The sequence below is a fragment of the Mycetomoellerius zeteki genome, unplaced genomic scaffold (assembly GCF_001594055.1).
Source record: "Mycetomoellerius zeteki isolate Tzet28-1 unplaced genomic scaffold, Tzet1.0 scaffold35, whole genome shotgun sequence".
Lineage (NCBI taxonomy): Eukaryota > Metazoa > Arthropoda > Insecta > Hymenoptera > Formicidae > Mycetomoellerius > Mycetomoellerius zeteki.
In genome coordinates, this window is record NW_017257338.1 from 5099595 (window position 1) to 5117289 (window position 17695).

The window sequence follows — 17695 nt, forward strand, 5'->3', positions numbered from 1 at the left end:
TGCCCTACGCGATCGACGGGAAGAATTCCCTCACGATCCACTATCCTGAACCGAAGCGTTGGTTATGATCGTAAGTACGTTCTTCTCGTGAAAACGCGCGTACGGAGAAATCTCAAAGCAACGCGCCAGCACGATTCTGACACGCGAATCGGTAGCCGCGAGCTTGCGATCCTCGGGCATGCTGCTGCTCTCTCTCTCTCTCTCTTTCTCTCTCCCTCTAAATGTCGAGTAATTTTCCTTGACCCTTGCTCACGAAATTTCCGCCGTAAGAAGAAACTTGAAACGAGTAGCGAAATAATAACGAAAATAAAAGCAACAATAAATTTAAACTAAGTAAGAACATATGAAACTATTATGAGAATATTACCTGAAGGACTTGTCATTATAAGACGATTTATCATTATAAAAAAAAATTACATTTTATTTGAATAATCTATATGTATGAGTCCGATATAAGTCATATTATAATGAATAAGTCAAGTCAAACATCAAACCGTCTATCGGACCGTAGGAAGAAATTTCGCCTAATTACAACGATATAACGATAATATCAAGGCGTGTTACGAGGCGCGCACAAAAGACGCCCGAAGGATACCATCACGGATACGCGAGACATCGCGATATCGAGATGAAAAGCACATATGGAACGAGATAAATGCTCGCGAGTGGTAACGCTGCTTCGGCAATTGCCTGGAGGCGCGTAATCAAACTCGGTGCTGTTCTCTTAGCGAACCGGCGAAACGATGCGGAGTACGTCACAGTTAATGGTCTACCCTGAACCCGTTACCATAAAGACTCCATTCGGCCCGGCGAAACCGGCACGAAAAAAGGCGCGTCGGAGGGATATCTATGCTGAGTGCAGGCAGATATGCGGTTGCAGGTTGCGGCAAAGGTCGTCGGGAGGCTCCGAGGTGAGGAGTTCCCACACTTCAGAGCTGCCTGCAGCACTAGAAGCGCATGGGTCAGACGCCTGCGGCAGCCGTCCTGGCCAGCGCGATGTTACACGAGACGAACAGAACCTTTTCTGTTATTAGAGTATTCTCAGTTTCACAATCCGGTTGTGAACAAGTTTAAAAATAATCCGGAGTTAGAATTCAGTATCGTAATATTTCTATCGCATCAGTAATGTTCTGAATGTCAAAAATATGTCGTATTTTAACGAATGGTGTTTAATTTCAGTATAAATCGTGTATCCTGGAAAATTAGAATAATGATCGCGAATAAGACATTTGTCATAATTTAAAAGCAATATCGCCTTTATTCGATATTCGATCGAAGTCGCGATGTTAACGGAGGAATTCGACGCATCCGGGAAATCGATGGCGAGCGAATCAATGCCTCGTGTAACAGAGTCTGAAAGTGGCTCGGGGCTCGGCGCGTGCAGGACGTGATTGTGTCGCGTTTCTCGTCTCTCTCATCCCCGATCGAGCGGCGAGTTTCCCTCTCGTTCCATCGCTGCCACCACCTCTCACCACTCGCCCCTACTACAAGCCGACTCTTACCTTTTCGACGTTCGACTCCTTTTTGCTTCTCCTTTGCTCCTCGCTACGATGGAGAGGACGGCTCCCACCGCCTCCGCTCGACCGCGACTCCGCAGGCCCGGCTCGTGCTGCTCTTGCTGTACCTAGCAGACCTCCATTGGCGTGGATACTCACGATTTTCTCGATGAATCCGCACGATTCGTGAGATCAATGATATCTGAAATTCAGAAAAATTCATTTGCTAGTTATAATCTGAAGGGTGATAAAGGGATGATGAAATTAAAAAATATCCCGGTGCGAAGTAAAAGATTTGCGATAATCTATCCGAATCTCTAGCTAAATAGACTTGTTTCAAATTTATATTCTATTTAAAACATCAGTTATTGTGACATTTGAATTTTCAAAGATCTCTAATGCTCTAAGAACAATTTGTATAAAAATTATAAATTTCGATGGCCTCTCTTTGTTAATAGAAGTCTGATTGAGAGATTATTGTCGACCAAAGATTAAAGTTCTTCATCCGTTCAGCGGAACCTGTTGCGACAAACGTAAAAACATCTGTCTGTCATTAAATGTACGAGGTAATCAACAAACGTTGACCGGATATTTCTACGCTGATCACCGCTACTTTGCTGCCGATTGGTTCATGTCATTCAAAAGAGGGAAATTTTCTTATTGGAAAGGACACTTAAGATGGTCTTGACAAATCGCCTCGTTAGGTTCGATAGTTACGCCAGTGCTCCTAGGCAAGGCGCGTGGCTGGAATGCGGCGCGGCGGAGCTGTCGCGAGCGACTGGAACTCGCCGTACGCCACTAGAAGTGGGAGAATGGGAACCAAGGTTCCGAGGAACGATACTCTCGCGAGTATCGAGGATCTGAAAAAAATATTTGGAATCGCTAGAATCGACAATTTTTTATCCGTGGCTTGAGATAGCCAGCGGCTTATACTCGAACGGCTATAAAAACTGAAATCCTGATTAAACCCGTACAAATGTAGCTCACTAGCTCCTTATAAGAAGGAATGAAACCAAAGACACGAGAAAAATATGGTTAAAAGTATAAGTAAACTAGGGGAGATGCCTCTGCTTGTAATCCCCGTGGCGATAAACATTGCTGATCACAGTGTTAGATTAAGGTATTAAAACATTGCTGTGCATGAACACGGCGGTTTTATAATGATACTTTCATGGACGCCCACTGAGACTTTTATAATGCACCGGCTATACCCTGCCAATTACATCTTCTAACCCCCTATGCTTCCCAACGTTTAGGAAATAAAGCTCATCGTTATAATACGTCCTTAACAGACTATCGTCGCTACGGGTTTCGTTCTTTAATCAGCGATTCTGTATAACTAGCGAATATACGGTGCTTAATAAGAGGGACCGACTTAATTACAAGGATATATGGCGAATGTTGATCCCGTTCGGCCCTTCGAACCATACACAACGGTCAACTATATCGAACCGAAACCCAATTTGCATACCGAGCTGGATACTCTTCTCCCTTTTCTCCCTTTTACGAATTCACCGCCGCGTAACTCCCGCGTTGTAAAAATATTATTTCGTGCGCCAGAAATTCCAATGTGTCCTGCTACTTTTTTTTTTTGGTACGTAATGACGATTACTGATGCCTGAAAATTTCGCGATTTCAGCATCATCGGAAAATGTATCGTGTAAAGTTACTGTGCAAAAGAGAATAAATTCTCACATATCCAGGGTTGTCATAAATTCCTCATCCTAAAATTCCATAATTTTTCCCTGACGCTTTTAATAATATTTTGAAATTTTTTGTATTTTCGTTTTTACATTTTTCTGATTTAGAAACCGTCAAATGTTTTATTAAGAGAGCAATTTAACAGTGCAATGTAAATTACTATTAATGTTGCTGACACTGTTTCTACTTAATTGTTAAGTTGGTAGTATTCCAAAATTGCGTAGATGTGATGTACGCATATTAAACTTCTTTAAAGCTAGGAATTTTAATTTTCCAGAAAATTCTGTAAAATTCCCTGACTTCTCCTTTTGATTTACAGTTTTCATGGCAACCATAATATTCGGTACAAATATAAAAAAAATTTCTTATCTCAGGATAAAATTTTTGCACCTGCTGCAAAAACAAACAGCCTCGCTTCGATTAAATTTTGCAAAGAAAAAGAATTGCGAAGCGACATCGAGCTCGCGAGAACGTGCGCGTTCGATGCGCCGTGCGAATCATGATTTATGCACTGATGCCAGGGCATATGGTCCAGAGGATATCATTGTTGCCATCTCACAATGGTACGAAATGCAATACTCACGCTATCGGGTGCGCTTTCGCATAATGTGTCATAAATAGGCGGCGCGTACAACGCCGTTCGCATACCGCGCTGAAACAATAACCATTGTGGTGGCTGGTACTGTTTATAAATAAGCTCCTATAAGCCCGAGCGAGTGCTGGGTATATGCGACCACCAATGGGCGGGACTACGTGAAGCTCGAGATTTTTATCTGAAAAGAACCCAGGCGCGCAGGTGGTCTTATCAGAGAAACACCTCGTCTAAGCGCGATCACGTTTTTATCGCGAAGCATCGTGAGAGATAACTCCGCCAACGATACAGAATATAGAAACGCATTTACTTATGTAAGAAGTATCCCAGTTACAACTTTGGAAAATTTACAAAATCAATAAAAATTCATAAGGTTCAACATCTGATGAATCTAGAAACAGCATCTCTCATAGGATCTCGGTGCAATCGACGTTGTATTATTGACGAGGAAGCGAGTCTCGCGTGATTATCTCAATCACCCGCGTCTATGTCATCATACATGCGAGAAATGGCATGGAAGAAGTGGAAATAAGAATCTCTCCCAGGATCGTGGAAACGCCTCGAGCGAGGGATCCGTAAAAACATGATGCTGCGTAGACGGCACACCTTTGCCCCGCGAACGGCGGATACTTCTGGCGGTTTAAGAAACGCGAATGTGTGGAGAGGAAGAAGAAGCTGCGTAAGATTCTCGGTCTAGAGGTAGGTGGCAATGCACGCACGCGCGAGCGCGGCTGCACCTGCGGCGTTTTTCACGGCGATTAGAAACACTGCTGGGGAACGACTGCAAGAAGCCAATAGTCCTTTGCATTGCAAGAAACGTGAAATGATACGCCGGGAATGCGCGACACTGGCCAATAACGGGGAAGTGTGGTAGAACGTAAAAACGAGATCTACAATACTTTGAAAAATCTCCTTTCGATATTGAATCGAGTTTTTTCGTGATCTTTGCAGAATATCGTGTAAATGTAGTAAGGATATTTTATCGCTTCTTTGAGTTGGTATCAATTGCGTCTATACCATTAGATTTGAAAATGATAGTTTAAATGATATAGTTTGACTTTGACCGTAAGTAGTAATAGTAAAAAATGAGAAGAAGATTAAGATAAAAGGAGACACAAACCTACGAAGACGAAGAACTAAGATAAAAGGTAGTAATAACAGTACGGAGATGAACGCGGCGAATTAGGATAAGGATGAGGATGAGGATTCTCTGCAAGATAGCCGCAGTTAAAGAGTATGATAGGAAACGTAACTCCGTTGAATATAAAGTTCAAGAGAACGGAAACTTCCATTTAACGGTAGCTACTGCGGTTCGCCGCTTATCATCGCGCTTAATCCAATTCTGGACGACAGTTGTGTCTGCGGTCGCAAGCAACTCACGCGTGAACTTTGCTACTGCGGTAACATGGATTATCGCGAGATGCACCATCGAGAATCACACAGTTCGCGGTGATCGCAGTGTTTTTCTGAAAATCAAATAAATGAAGGAGCTTAATTCTTTGTCTAATTAGTAGAAGCCGTATTTTCGAAAATATCGTACGTGAAAATGTATGAAAATGCTTGGTATACGTATAGATTTCTTAATATTTTTGTAGGTTCTCAGTATTTTTCGAGAATAAGACCTCAGAGCGAAAAAATATCTCAAAACGGTGAAGCAATGCTAATGAGACGTGCTCCGAATATTGTATATGTAGGAAACGGTTTGCACACTATCGTGCAATATTAATTCCGAGAACAGCGACTAAAGGTCGAATATGACGCGTTCACCTGACTGAGAACGAATGTGAATGGATTATTCACTGCTGTCGCTTACGTTACTGTGACTCATTTTACGTCAATGAGAGTCCGGTTTCATAATTAATAAGTACACCGAAGTAAGCGACTCCGTGTTATATCTAGCACGAATCTGCACCAAGATAGGCTATTTAAATTGATACCTTGCGAAATGTCTCCCGTAATTATTACTGTAATCTGTAACGATACCTAACGATTAGTACACGCATACTGCAGCGTTATTAAGAGTTAGCACAGAGACTAATTTATAGGCGTGGTACCCGTCCGTTGATGGTGCAGTCCGTTTCATTAAGATTCTCACGAAACGTGCTACCTGCGCAATATTAATCCGCCTCTCGTAGCTTCCCTCGAAAATCTGAGAGATAAGCTTGGCTAGCCGGGCGAGTCCAAGGGTACGGCAGATAATTATTAATGAGGCTGGTTCTCCGGTCTCGCGGGCTAATGACCAGAGGCGATAACCGTATGGTAATAATAGCCCGGGCCATACAATCGTGCGCACTCAAAAGCAATTTGCGACTTCTTTGTTAGCAATAATTAACCAAGCACGTGGCTTGCACATCTCTCGTGGACCCTCTATGCAGCAAAAACCAAAGCGATAAATCTCATTATAATCTTTGGCACTATCACCTATTTTATAAGTACATGAATCTTATGAAATAAAAGTAGTAGTTGTAGAAGTATAGTAAGAATAGTTGTAGACTTTCGGTTATAGACAATATTAGATCTGTTCGCGTTGCTTGCACTTTTTGCACTCAAGTATCTTCGCTTTCTCTCTTTTCAACGCCTGAATATATATTTATCCCATTTCAAATGCAAAAGTTTTTGGGGATTTCAAGTAACGCGAACAGACCTATTGATTCATTGCAATTATCCAACAACGTCAATCGTAACAAAAAAATGAGTTTTTTTTTATTAAGCGAACGCATTTACGAGGTGACTCAGGAACAAGTCACCTACATCCCTAATGCCCTTTGGCATCATATTCCGTTGAATTGACTCACGTGCGTGGGCATGGTATGCAACGCGCGTACGATGTGCAACGCGAAAAACGCTCCGAGATTCACGCACACTTTCTGGAATGACATTAAATCCACGTGTACACGAGACATCGATGACATCACGTTGCGCATCGTTAACCACGCCGCGGGCGATCGCAGAATGTGCGAAATTTTTCACGAGGATATCGCCGATGCATTTGGTTTGACAGCGTCACTAAAATGTAAAGATTTGTAATACTAATTTTACAAGATAGAAGTAAACCAACAAAGTGAATATCAAGATCAAATATGTTATTGAAATTTATTTAATGTGTGCATGGAAAGAATGATTTTACTGAGATATTTGAAAATGTAGCTTATACATATTGGATTATCAAAATAATTATGTAAAATGTTCAAGCCAATTGTTAGAATATAAATTTTCTGCAGCATTGCTCTTCGTGCTTGAATTTTCCACATAATTATTTTGATGGTCCAACACAATTACTTTTAGATCTGTATCTAATTAAATTTTTTTAAATTTTAATAAAATTGTTCTTTCCATGTGTGTCTATAATAAATCTTAAAACTAAGTTTTTATAAAGAACTGACAAATTTCGATACATAAAATTAAAAAAAAATTAATTTCAAGGTGTTGCAAATATTTTCGAGCAGTGATAAATTTAAGCTTAATCTGAATTCAAAAGAATTCGACCATTCAAAAGAACTCGACCATTCGTTCCCGTAATTGACGTGTAATAATTGCTTGCGCCTTTAAAAGAGATAAAGGCGGCTTCAATTTACACCCAAGGCGTGCAATTTCGATAATTTTACGTATTCTGTTTTTTTTTTTTTTTTTTTTAAGACCGATAAATTAGACCCATCGAATTCTTCGCTCTGCTCGCGGCGCCAATATAGCCCGCGGGACTTTATGCATGCGTACGTCTATTCGTGTAGCATACATTAGCGACGAAACATCGTGATTAACGTCGTCTCGAAGATAACGTCGCCTGGGGCGCGAATTTATGTGAAACGCGACAACAAACCGGCCGTTTAATTGCCGATTCTCGTGCCACCGCGAGCGGCAATTTCTAACGCGAGTTAACCTGGAAATTATATGCCATGCTTAACGGGTCTCATGGAATTATATTCGTATCTGGCTAAGTCACTTGCAAGCCCGCCGCCTTAATCCTACCGAGAGATTACGTTCTAAAAGCACTAATGAAAGTCCCACATGCATACACATATATAAACGCCTTATTACATACTTCACCAGATGCTGTCCAGCGCGACGGCATCGGTTTACTGACGTCGTTTAATCGGTTTCAGCTGCATCCTGTACTAATTATCATCAAGATGACACAAACGATCGGTTACTCGTTGCATGCGCCGTGAATCATGACACCGTGTATATTGGGTTGCGAGGATTAAGGCGTCTCAGCTCCAGCGATTCAATATCTATTAGTAAAAGATCAATTTGTTACATCTCTTTGTAATTTTTATTTAAATGAGATTAATTTTTTCATTAAATGTATTTAAAATATCTAATCATTAAAAGATATAATGAAGATAAAAAAAGACAGAAGCTTTTATAACGCAGCACTATTTTCGCGAAACAATTCGCAAATGAAATCGCGAGACGTATTTCCTTTGTTACGATTTACGAATTCGAATTTTTAATCGTATGCGAACAATTATAAGATATGACGGCTTTTGATATTTTCTAATACTTGATCACTTTTTCGAGAGGTATAAGGATGGAGCGGTACTTGCACTATCTACTTGCTGATTCGAGTGTCGCCACGCAAATAACAATACGACGCTCGGTGGCCTTGCGTACGCCACGCCGTAACATATTCTATAATCAAAACAAATATCAAGACCGGTCAGAGCGCTCGCCCCACTGTAAGATTTAAACTAAATAATACGTTGAATATATATATATATATATTCAACGTATTATATAATATATGTATATATCCTGCTCCTTGTATCTTAAATTAATTTCAGTGAGATGTTATTATATATTTTACATTTTGTTAGAAAACTTGTCAGAGTCATCTTTATAATGATTAATTCTTATTAGGAGTTAACTCTTATTAAGATTATTTTTTTTATCGTATTTGACTTATTTTTTTCTTTTAATGACAATTTAATTAATAAACATATATTGTACATATGATTGTTTTGTCGATGCATAAAAATCGAACTGAATTTATGCCGTTTTTTTTTATTATTCATTTAATCAGACGATTCAAAATATACTTGATTACCTAAATTTATTTCGAACTATAATTTATAATTTTTTTTTATTTTGACTTTCAGTACTGCATAAAATGCTTTACGGATCACTTCGATCAATCATTCAAAAGGTTCAGAATATATCATATATTCCTTTCATATTGTATTTAACGCACTATATTTTACCCAATATTTAAAGCACTTAGCCATAATTGTCTAACAATAAAATTAAAACAGGGGGGCATATTGGGTAAGTTGCAGTTCAAAAAGAAAAATCTTGAACAAAACCGATTAAGAAACGAAGAGTTAAACGAGACGCATTTGTCATCCCGTCCCCATATAATTTTACGACAATTCCGTTGTACCGGGCGCCGTGGGTGTAAGCAATTTTCCAGTTCATCTACCAATTCGGCCTCAGACTCCCACGCGATCCTGACAAACGTGACTTCGGGCTTCAAAGTCTGTTCCCTTTGTATTTGGCCAGCCAGCGTGACCGAGGAATGCGCGTTGACTTTATCTGCTCGGCGACACTCGCTCACTCGCTTCCTTTATCGCTCAATTAATCCACACATACAAAACAATTGACACACCGATATATATTATACTTGCCACGAAAAATGCCAAACGTCACACTGATAAAATTGTGGTCACACCATTCAGATACAATCTCGATTTCGAGCCCTAACTTGATCTTGATTATAATAGACTCGAGGTAGAGTATCGATTTCCTAAGATTAACTCACGCGCAATTAATCACCTCATTGAACGACTGGTTGAAACGAACCGTAAAATATTCTATGCAGTGCTGAAAATTAAAATTTAAAAATTGATAAATTGAACTCTAGCTATGAAATAAATCAGGTAATCTTTAAAAGATATAACTTAAACATGAAAAAAATGTATTTTAAATGGCTTTCGATTTTTATGCATCGACAAGAGGCATATAATATATAATATATGTTTATCAATTATAAATTATCATTAAAAGAAAAAAAATAAATTTTAAGAATTAATAAGTCTTAATAAAAATTTCTCTAACGAAGTGTAAAATAAATAATAATATCTCACATATTAAAAATGTAAGATGAAAGAGTAGAATATTCAATGCATTATTATTTAGTTTGAATCTTACAATACCTTGATATTTGTTTGGTAGCGATACGTACGCAAGACCATCGAGTGCTGTATTGTTATTTGAGTATCTCTATATCTCTATATCTCTCGAAATAGCAATTAATACAATTATCAGAAAATATCAAACGTCATCATATCTTATAATTATTCCGATGCGATTAAAAATTCAAATTCGTAATTCGTAACGAAGCAGATACAAGTATATCGCGTAATTTCATTTATAAATTATTTCATATATGTTTGCGATAACTATATCCTTAACGACGTTTGGATATAAATACATCGTGTTGCGCTTCGAACTTTTATCTTCAAAAATTTAAGTATCTGGTAATTATTGCGTAAAAGTGAAACCTCACCGATGATCTTGACCATGACATATGTTGTCAAAGTCATGACCTGAGTAACCTCCAATAAGTTTTAGCCGGCGGTCGCCATTCGTTAAAAAGTTATTAACAAAAGAAGTTTAAAAAAATAATGTCTCTTTTCTACTATGCAGAACAAAAATTCTCTGCTTTAAAAACAAAAATTTTCTTTGAAAATGTTTTCTCATCATTTTTGTTATTATATAGTAGCGCATAGAGGCGTACGACTTTATACGCGAAGCGATTTTTACCCCACCTCTCTCCCTGCTTGGGGGCGCACGATTTTCATCCGAAGCGACTCCCACTCCACCTTTCCTCCTGCCCAGGGGCGCACGATTTTCCACGAAAAGCGAGTTTTATTAAGGTAGAGTGGGAGTCGCTTCATGTGAAAGTAGTGCGCCCCTAAGCAGGGGGAGGTGGGGTGGGAGCCGCTTTGCGTGGAAGTCGTGCGGCCCTAAGCTACTTCCTCTCTCTCTCTCCCCCCCCTCTCTCTCTCCTATATTCAGTTTCTCGTACTGTGTATTATTCGTACTTCCTTTCCACACAGAGCGAGGTTTACAACACAAAGCGAGATTCTGAATTACCATTTATCTTTTACTTCAAAAATGATAATGTGTTTGTTTTTGCGGCGTACACGAGATATGTACATAGTGTGTATAAACAAAGTCACATTTCATTCATTATTTGCGTGATAAGACTCAGACCGACATTATCATTTCTTTGATAATATTTAAATTTTTTACATAAATATGATAGAGAACGCCAATAATCGATCAAAGTTAGATGTTTTGAATACAGTATATATTCTTAATTTTAAATTTAATTATCTCAGATGTGACTGTACGCCTAACCGTTCGGACTTTAAACACAATCAACCTAAGATGCTAATAATATATATACTTAAATTTTTCGTTGATTTAAATATAACTTGCTTATCATTTTTGAATTGAGAGCGCCGAGTAATAGACGGATCGCTGGTCAAGTAATGATCGAGTAATAATCAAGTAATGACAAACGGTGGTATAAATTCAATATTCGTCTATCGCATTCGTAAAAATTCTCCGCCGCAGCGTATGAGACTTGCTCTACTAATTTAATGAAATTCACGAATGTCAAGCGGATCATATAGTTTTGTACTTTTTTCACATTATTCGTAATATAATAAATTATTCGTAATATAATAAAGTGCAACATCGCGGATGGGAGTGCCATGCAAAGTGTCACGCAATATTTTCGATTCATATAAAATACGTATAAGGTTTTCGTGAATTTCGTATATAAAAAATCTGAGGAAAGAGAGAGAGAGAGAGAGAGAGAGAGAGAGAGAGAAGTTCTGAAAAGAACATTGAAGAACTGTGGAGCAACCATGGAATGTATGTTTGTGAGTGAACTATTTTTTTATTTGATTTATGTTTATTTGATTATACCCTTTGGCCATACCCTTAATAAAAAATATATTTTTCATTAAAATATATAATTTATCATAGTACTGTCCGCAAAATATTCGCTATTTTAATAGCATAACTACCCTTTTAATCACTGTTGTTTGCGATCACATTTCACGCAGGTCTCAATCAAACTTTAGAAAATTTATGAATCGACTCCTACGACTTTACTGTGCGAGAAAGTAAGAAAAAAAAGATTCGCTTGAGAGGTAGGAGGTACATTACCGATGAAAATTTTAGACTTAAACAGCGACGAATGGTTTATGCCTGACAGCGTGGTTACAAAAAAATTTCATACCACTTAACGTGACGTATCGATGTCTTGGCCCCGGAAATTGGCGGCCGCGTTTTGTACGCGTCACGACAACTTCCCGAGATTTATTAATCCACTTTAGCCCACAGGCATACACACCTATTCACAGAGATTTTCTAGCGCAGTCGGGTGATTTGTTTTGTGAGAACATAACGCATACAGAGCGGCGACAATTTTTATAATAAAAATGGTACAGAGGTGAACATTTATTAGAGGGACCATTTTTATTCTCTCCAGCGCGATGTCCGCGGTCACATTTTGCATGCGTCTCGATAATTTTATGGAATTCAGGCACGATCGTAAATTAGATCGATTTATACTATGAGAAAATCAAGCTAGAATTGCAAATAGGCGACCGAAAGCGACCGTGATTTGTCCACGGCACCTAATTACAGTCATAATGATGCTCGCATAATGCGATGCTTACAGCTAATTTAAATGATTGAGACGGCATAATCGTTGCGTTCTCATCGACGGTAGAAGATCATCCATCGCATTTTTTCGCCGTATTCATCACATGGGCAGCTAGTAATTATTCTATTATATAGCGATTATATTGCATGCTGCAGTTACCACATCACGCAAGTTTGACGGCGCGGATTTCATCACGAGACAATCGTGGGAAATCTAATTCAGTCAATTTCGTGTTAGCTATGCATTACAAAAAATTACTATATAGAAATAATTAAATAAAAAATCTTTCTCTTTTTTAAAATGTACAAATTAAAACACTTTCATTTCTTTTTTCATTAAAAATTAAAATATATCACAAGAAGTAAAAATTGTGACTACAAAAATGTTATTAGGGGATATTCTATCACATACTATTATAATAAAGGATGATTTTGCTGAAGTAAAAAATTAGATATCTCATATATGAAAGTAATTTTGTTGGACTACCAATACGGAATTATATTGGAATTCCGTATAACTTAAAGTACCTACAGAACAACTGTTATCGTACTCGCGCAGTAACGGGGTATCTGAAACAATGCAAGTACTCGATTCGATTACGATTCCGCAGTTCATCTCTCATTCCCGCCTACAGGAAGCGCGTCAGAGAGGAGGCGGTTTGAAATTGCCAGCTGCGGCTTATGGATTTATAAAGGACCGACCGGCTGAGTTCAAACCAACGCGACGTGGCGATCTGATCTTGTCGATTCTCTGAGCCCGGTTTGTACGAGTGTGTGTCAATCGCGTCGCTGTGTTTCTAGCATATCGTTCTTCGGTCGAGCGAGAGCCTGCTGCTGCTCGGTTCCCATGAAGTTGCTGACGGCGTCCGACGGTCTGCATCTCATTGATATTCCGGGCAACTCCCGGTGGAGGGAGTGCTCTATTTTACGAGCGGCTGTATATGATCTCGACAAATTGGCCTTTGCCGGATTTCGACGCGAAAAAAGAACGGGTGGCGGACCGCTGATAGTAACGACGAGCCAGTTTCGCCTCGTTTCAACCACGCATATTTACAAGTTCATAATTCGTACCTCGGGCCGGAAATTGCTTCTGCACGTCCGCTGCGAGATATACGTTGGACGTATCCGTTAGTTCCGAAAGTAAGTCTCCCGTAAAGTCGATAAAAATTCGGAAGTTAATAACAAAGCGTTGAAAGTCGTGCTGGCGCCGTGAGATGAAGTTGTGAGATGTGATGGTCTAAATTATTCCTCGTGGATAATTAGACGGGCAAGGGCAGCTCGCGAGGGATCATTATCATCGCGGCGCGCATTTTTCTCAGCACCTAAGCAGGCGTTCACTCTCGTCAAATCTTTGTAGTCATACATCAGTGTTACGAGAGACTGATCGTCGGAACGGGAGCCGACCGGGCCACAAACGCGCCGGCTTATTTCGACAGAGTCATTCCGCACGCAACACTGTGTTCTATTCCCCGACGTAGGTAATCAGAGCGCTTAATTATCAGAGCCATTTCGTATACAGGACGCTCTGTATCGTTAGAGGCTGCGTCCACATACAACATTCCTAAAGATCATAACGAGACTACAACAAAAAAAAGGCGGTCCGTGGACAAACGAGCCTCGATATAACGAAGAGAAGAGAGAAAGAGGGAGAAAAAAAGGAAGAAGTCGATAAGGGAGTTCCGTGGACGAATGAAGTGGCTCTAGGCTAATTGGCTTCCGTTGCTTTTTCATGGGCTACTACTTTTTCCATAAATTAACTTTACGCGACGCTTTAATTAAACTAGGTCGTACCCCCGAAATATTTCAGATAGAAATGAAAGAAAACGATCATCTTCGCTAGCATATACCTTCTATATTACCGTCAATTTATTATAAATACCAGTCGGAATTAATTAGAACGGAGCTTGATTTTGACAGGATTCTAATATCTCTCAGATGTGATCTTAACAACGATAGCAAATTTTATATTAATGTGAAATGTTATATTTTCATTAAACGCTTCTTAATTTAATTCCGGATAACGTATTGTGAAGTAAGGTAGGTTGAATGGATACCATATTTTACATGAATGGGTTGAATGATCTCACGTGTCGAAATGAATGAATATTCAACGTGTGATAACTCTATCTCCGGCGATCAAGTAAATTGAGATTCCCCCTCAATCGTACGAGGCGCCTCGTTTGACTTAGGCGACCGTGTCAGCTGGCGTTCGCACGAGCGCTCAATACCGAAAGACATGTATAGAATTCCCCATTGTATGCCAAATTATCGCGGACTTCGGCTACTTTCGCCGTCTGCTGTATCGAGTTCCACGCTACTGGTATACACCGAAGTCATTTGATCTCTAGGTGGTTTACCAATCTGGCCACCTGTCAACAGCACATATTTAATCTGTCTAATAAGCCGACGTAGACATATTATAAAATCCCTTTTATCTATCTATTTTATCTGTCATGCTTGAAGTAAGTTATTCGATACCACTGCATAAGCGCTGCCTTGTAAATATAAAATATATTTCCCGAGTTCTAAGTTACTTTTAAATTTCGAATATTTGATATTTTATTTTCTCTACCTTTTATCGAATACAACGAACAAATTTTTTTCTAGTTATTGAAGATCATATTATATCTGTACGCAGTTTCTAATAACGACAAATGTCAAAAAAGTAAATTTCCCATCAGCAAAAATTTGGAATTGTTCAACTCCTCTAGAACAAGATTTCGGCGAAGAAAAAGCCTCTTCAATACTATCACGAAGTGGTATTTTAATCTAACGACACACGTCCGCGTCCGCTCGGTTGATATTTTCTGTTCGTTCTCAGAGTAACTCTTGGTTCTTGGTCGCTTCTGTCAGACAGCTAAGGTCCATCCCGATTCCTTAATTGGACTCCATGTTGGAGTCCAATTGTTCATTATCACAATTTCGATAATACTTGAGAAATTTCTCTCTTCCTCCCTTTCTTCTCTTTCTTTCTTTTTCTCTTTTGCTTTATCTTTCAACCTAACTTATATTATTTCACTTCATCTCTTTTTTTTTTCGATACATCGCGAGCTATTTTATTTATCTAATTACCGTATTACGTATGAACATGTTGCAGAAATACGTTTGATTTTAGAAAATAGTCACAGATTAAATATACATAGAAAATCATAGTAACGATCGTTTACTATAATCTTAAAGGAATATATGCATATGTAGAAATTTAAAATTCCAGTAATAACATCAAAGCATGAATCATTTCTAGGAATCACAATAAACAATACATAAAACATCGACCAATGAAGACGTCTCGGAGAGTTTCTAGCTTAGATCGAATTTTTAGTTAACCCCTTCGCGCACCGGATACGAGAAACTATTAAAGAGTAACGGCTTCTCTGGTGATATTCTATCTCTAGTAGCACAGTAGTGCCTTTCTCTTATCTAAGCCTAGATCCGACACAGCCACTCCCTTTCTCTATGCCCTCCAGGCATCGTTTAATCCTTACAAGGACTCCCGCCGACACAAGATCCTCCGACGATTTAAAGGACTAGCTATATCATATCTTACCCCCTCGGCAGTCTTAGATCTTACGGATTCGGAGATTTTAATAATCCCTACGATCTTCTTCGACGGCGGCTATTACGTCGAAGACGTTAATCTCTCTGGCTTTTCAAATAGCCTTTTCATATTATTTTCATCGTGCCGTGCTGTTTTACTAATTTCTAGGCATTCTAATCCTCGGAAATTCCCGTAACTCTTACCATGCTCGGTTACATGAATACACCGCATACATCGTGCCATCTCGTTGAAAAATATTAATTTGCTTTGTATTTTATTATAGATATTAATCTGAAAGGTCCACGCTAAAATACTTATACATAACCTCTCGTTAAATTGGAAGGACGCGCATAACTCTGTGCCTTTTGCGAACATGCGTTACGTCCACGTGTGCTCATTATATCAACTAAAAGTTTTACTTTTTTATCGACTAAACTAATTATTAAATAAGAATACAAGAATACAAATGTGCACATGCATAAAATGAGGGGCAGCATTCTACTTTTTCTGGAAATTTAAACGATATAATAAAAAAAATATATATATAGAGGAAAGTCGCCGATACTGATATAGGTTTCTTAAAGTGACACCCTTTTATTTCTCAGAAACTAACTATTGCACTTTATTAATAAAATCATGATTCTATGAAGATGATCTATTTAGCTAATTAAAGAAGTACAAACTCATAATTCGTATATTTGTGGCTTGTTTCTATATCAAATTAGCTAAAAACGAATTCTACGAATGCAAAAATAAAATTCTTACAATTTTCTTTTGCAAATTGCGTGGTTTAAATAATAATGACTATATTATTGATAATATTACATAATTTTTTAAATGCTTGTAGTTTCCTAAATCAGTTTTATTTATATTATTTTTCTCTTAGTCTTTTCATAATACGGTTTTAAATTTAAAATTAAGGCGTAGTGTAAACCGTCACACCTATAAAACAGACTATGAGCTAACTTAATCTTTATAATGTTGCTTTATAGTGTCAAATAAGTCTATTGGAGCTGAACTCAATCGTGCATATATGGAAAAACTCTTGAAAAACTATCGCATTACATATTTGTATCTTGCAAAATAGCATAAAATAAATATGCATATAATTCAATAAAAATGTTTTATTGAACGAAGTGAAAAGATTCTGGAAAATGTTATATACATTCACTTGTAGATACTTTATATACAGGTAATGTTTGTAAAATGAAAAGAATATGAATACGTAGCATTACTGCCTACTGTGTCAATTCTGGAGCCCATTTTATCAGACGATCATTTTTGCTTACCTTACAAAAAAATTAATTATTGCAAAATTGCAAACAGTATTATAAAAACTGCTTATACTATCTGATAGAAGACACTTTTCAGTTTGTACTTACGTTTTTAAAGTTTTATTTTTACCTTTTGTTTAAGAAATATTGTCCAAAAACAAAGTGGTATGTCGGTATCGGCGACTTTCCTCTATATACTACAGTACTATATATACAGGTGATCGATGCGTCCAGAGCGACGTACCAGACTTATTGTTAATATTACGAGCACGCTCGCGCGCAAATACAATGACTGGGCGCAAAAAGGCCCAGGTGATGCTCAACAACGTCGGAGCGGCGAGCGAATGATGGCGGAAGGGTAGTCAGCGAGGGAAGGGTCTGATCACGGTGATCACGGTGTGTAAGATTGTACCAG